A 4,665-nucleotide genomic window follows, 5' to 3' on the forward strand; every position below is an offset into this window, starting at 1 on the left:
GTAGATAAAGAAGGTGGGAAACCTGCCCCTGTGCCCACTCCCAGGAGCAGAGTCAGGGGGTGAGGGCAGGGTTGCCACTCTGCGGGCCACACATGCACCGGCGAACCTGAAGGGGTTCGCACACAGAAGCCGCCACTGCAACTCTGCCACTGCACCCTGCACTACCATCCCATGGCCACCCACATGGCTTTGTGGGCAAGTGGCGTAGGGTGTGGCAGCAGCAGTGCAGTGGCAACCACCATGTGTGGACCACATATGTGCTGCCCAGCCGGGGGGTAGTAAGGGGGGCTTGCATGCAGCAGCTGCCACTACATTGCTGCTTATGCCCTGTGACTGGCTGCACGGGTCCATGGCAGTGTGGGAGGGGTGGGGCTTTGTGGGCAAGCGCTGCCACTGCAGAGCCATGCCCTTGGCCCCTGGATCCTAGAGGTAAGTGGGGCTTGGGGGAAGGTGGCCAGGGGCTGAGGGAGCAGGGGGTGCTGCTGGCCCCAAGTGGCACACAGCAGCCAGGTGCAGGGCTGGAGGCTGAGGGCAGGGGTGCCCCTCTGCAGGGGGCTTTGCAGGTAATCAATGTGGGGTGCACGTGCCATCCAGCCAGCTGCCCAGGGGAAGGGGGTAGGCTGGCATGTGGCCAGGTGCACAGCTCCATGGCCAGCTCTGCAGTAGCAGCGAGGGGTGGTGGCTGTGGGGGCAGCAGCCACTGCTGCTTACCTGTAGGGCTGTGCCAGCAGAGATGCCCGCTGTGTACAATGCCTCCTCATGCCACTGCAGAGCTGTGCCCAGAGGTATGCAGATGGCCACAGGGCGGTGGCGGCAGTGGAGTGGCGGCCAGGTCACACACAGCCATCCCCACCATCATTGTGCTCCGCGCAGTGGCCATGGCTGTCACCACACTACCATTGCTACTGTGAGGCCAGCCACACAGCTCCGGGCATGGCTCTGCAGTGGCACGGGGAGGTTTTGTATGCAGTGGCTCTCACCACTGGCATATCCCCACAACTAAGTGGCAGTGGCCACTGTGTGCCAGCGGTGACAGCCGCTGCATACAAAGCCTCCCTGCGGAGCCATGCCCGGAGCTGTGCAGCCGGCTGCATGGCGGCAGTGTGGTGGCAGCCACAGCGCAACACAGGATGATGGCGGGGATGGCTGCATGCTGCCTGGCCACCACCACCTGGCCTTGCAGCTGGCCGCGCAGCTCCGGGCACGGCTCCGTGGCAGTGTGGGTTTTGTACACAGGTGCCATCTCCACTGGCACAGCCCTATAGGTAAGCAGCAGCTGCGTGCAAGTCCCCCACCCCCCCCAGCCACCATACCTCGCCACTGCTGCAGAGCCAGCCATGGAGCTGTGCAGCTGGCTGCATGCCAGCTTCTCCCTCCCCTGGGCAGCTGACCGGGTGGCATGCGCACTCCGCAACGCTTACCTGCAAAGCCCCCTGCAGGGGGCCCCCTGCCCTCACCCCCCAGCCCTGCACCTAGCTGTGGTGTGCCACCTGGGGCTGGCAGCACCCCCTGCTCCGTTAGGCCCCAGCCCTGCCCCACAACCCCCAAGCCCCACTTACCTCTAGGATCCAGGGGCAAAGAGTGAGTCTGAGCCCGGCCTTGGCTGACTCAGAAGCTCAGGCCTCTCCCTTTCCCCTCTACCTCCCCCTCTGGGTAGGGCTGGGGATTTCCTGCCCTTTCTGCAATCTGCTCTTGCAGGCTTGTTCCTGCCTGCAGGAACTCTTTGCAAAAGTGGAGAATCCTTGGATTTCTCTGCTACAAGGGGAAATCTGTGTTTTGTCTGTTTTTAAAAGTGAAAAACGGAAAACCAGGATCCCTGGTGATGACCTACAAAACAAGTACAACCTGATTTAAACATGTGAGAGCTTTAAATGGCCTGTCATACAGTTGAAAGAAACATTCAACACCTGGTTTGTTCCTACAGCAGGGGCAGGCAAATCCGGCCCATGGGCCAAATCCGACGCACTGGGCTATTTCATCTGGCCCACGGAGCCCCTAAAAAATTTAGAAAATTAATATTTATATGCTGTCAAAAATTACAGCCTCCCTCCCTGGTCCCCCAGCCATTTCCCTGCTTCCCTGCCCAGCACTGCTCCAGCACCATGTGGTTCCCATGGTACCTCGTGTGGGGGGGGTGGTATAGGGAGGGACTCTGTGTGAGGTGAGTCCCACATGCGCACCCCACCATACACATGCACACATACCTCCTATCGCACTGCCATACACACAGGCCCCTCACGCCCCGGCCACCCTCCCCCCACACAACTCCCCACAAACCCGATACCCACCTGCACCCCACATATCCACACACACCCAGATGCTCCCTCTCCCCCCCACATCTATCAACCTTCCACAGACATGCCCACACACCCACAGCCCCCCACAAACCTATATCCACCCCCATAATATACGAGAGTACGACTTCATTTTAAGCTATTATATATAATCGCCTCTGTACAAATGTCTGAAAATCAGGACAAAAATATTTTGTGCAGTCAAATTAATGAATGTTTTAGATGTTCCCTTTTTAGGATCTGATTTGATATTTTTCTGGTTCCGAGATGGCCAAACCCCTTGCTGAAAGGAGTACTTCTAGGGCAAGGGGAGGGACTTCTGGTGGCAAAGGTCAGGGGTTTGGAGGGATTTTCAGTCACTAGATGGCAACCAGGGGGCGGGGCTACCTATTTGGCCCTTGACAGCTTGCCAAACCTCAGTAAGCAGGCTCCCAGTTGAAGTAATTACCTGCCCCGGCCTACAGTAGATCTCCACGGTCTTCTAGTCAAAAGGCCATTGTAAAACACACAAGAGAGGACTTTCTGTTCCCAACATATGAAGGACAGCTGGAATCGGTTTGAAGTAGCATTTAGACAAGGGTCACAAACTCAATACGTGTGTTCTCTTTTCTGGTCATCTTTAAAGCTTCCAAGCACTTAACACATGTTCAAGGCATTTTACCACTATGAACTAAAACAGAGACCAGAATGCTGACTCATGTTTTATGCATATGTCTGTGGGTCTTCCTGTTAGTCATCAGGAGCAGCCTGGGTGATGGAGTCAACCCTGAAGCAGAGCCAGAGTGCTCAGAATAACACATCAGCAGTAAAGGATGCTGGAGAGTACTTTGGCATTAGTCCCATTTTACACATGAGGGAATGAGACATTTACCTGGCATGGGATGGTGAGTGGTACTGGATCACTTGTTCTCGGCACAAATTCCTTGCTCTCAGCACTAGCGTTTAGAAAAGCTTTAAGGATTTTTTTTAAAAACCCTTGGAATTTTTTTTAATGTTTAAGATGGAAACTCTTCCTCCCTTCTCATCTGTGAATCACTGCCAGTGGGACATTGCTCAGTCACTTAACTCATGGCCAGATGCTTCTAGGAGTTTTAAGTCTTCTGTTTGGTATTTTGCTTGCGTTAGCTAATGGTCCATGGAAATAGTTACTGCCAAGTAGTGTTCTAAGGACTGTCTAATCAAGGGGAAATTGGAGCCTTGTAAAGGAGACCTCATTTTTTTTGCTGTGCTGCCTTTTGGTCAGAAAGAAGTGGGGCTGTTTGAAAGTTTCACTTTAACAATAAAAGAAAAAATGAGGCCTGTGCAAAGCAGCTAGTATTTGCTTCGGATTTGGCTGATTTAGAGGACAGTGATATGTTTTGGTGATTCAGATCACTTTCCTGAATCTATTCAGCCGAATCTTATTCGGAGATTTGGCCACCTAGTCCCAGCACTTCAAAAAAACCAAAAAAAACCCCACACTCGCCGGCTCCTGCCAGATGCGGGGGTGATCCCCTCTGCCCTGCACTGTGTAGGAGGCTCTGCCACGAGCCTCCATCCCCTGCCTGCTCTCCTGGCCCCAGCGTCCTGGCTCTTTTTAAAAACATTTTTAAAAAGCCCTGCACTCGCTGGCTGCTGCTAGGTGCAGTGGGGAGGGTGATGCCCACTGCCCCATGCTGTGGGGGAGCTCTGCCATGAGCCCCCTGAAGCCCCAACAGCTGCTACAGCAGCTGGTGGGTACAGGGCTTCTTTTTTAAAGAAACGGGGGCAGGGGCCAGATGGGCAGCTATTGGTGGGTCTGAGAGAGCTCATGAGAGATAAGGGGGTTTGTGGCAAAGGCCCCCACACAGCATGGGGCAGTGGGGGGGAAGCAGAGATTGGGCCCCCCCAGCCTGGCAGCAGCCAGTGAATACGGGGCTTTTTTTTAAAGTGCTGGGACCTGGTGGGGCAATCATTGACGTGGCTGGGAGAGCAGGTGTGGGTTAGGGAGCACTCGGTGGAGCAGGCAAAGGATAGGACCTGGTGGGGGTCCCTCCCCCCAACTTACTGGTGCAGAATCCAGGTCCAGCTCCCTGCGGCGGTGAGTGGGGACCATCCAAAGCTCTCTGCATCTTTTCTGAATCTATTCAGACCTTTTTATTAGTTTCCCAGTTTGATTTGGATTCAGAGATTTGGCCTCTGAGTCAGGCTGAATCTCCTCCGAATCGGATCAGCACCCAAAAATTTGCACAGCCCTGGGGGGGGGGAGGGGAACATTCAAACTAGATGCATGGGACAAATTAGCTTGGATATGAGCGAGTATGTAGGAACACCAGAAAATTGCTTTGGCTGAGCTGGCGAGCGTCATAGCCCAGCCCCTGGCACGGATCTTTGAAAACTCCTGGCGCTCTGG

The 4,665-nt window shown here is 54.7% G+C and overlaps 1 protein-coding gene across 1 annotated transcript in view; it reads left to right on the plus strand.

Annotated features, from left to right (window-relative positions):
- Positions 1-4,665, plus strand: part of PRPS1 (phosphoribosyl pyrophosphate synthetase 1) — a 23,812-nt gene that overhangs the window by 16,003 nt on the left and 3,144 nt on the right. The window lies entirely within an intron of this gene.

This window comes from Crocodylus porosus, unplaced genomic scaffold (genome assembly GCF_001723895.1).
Source record: "Crocodylus porosus isolate Cpor-Errol unplaced genomic scaffold, CroPor_comp1, whole genome shotgun sequence".
In the NCBI taxonomy this organism is placed as follows: Eukaryota; Metazoa; Chordata; order Crocodylia; family Crocodylidae; genus Crocodylus; species Crocodylus porosus.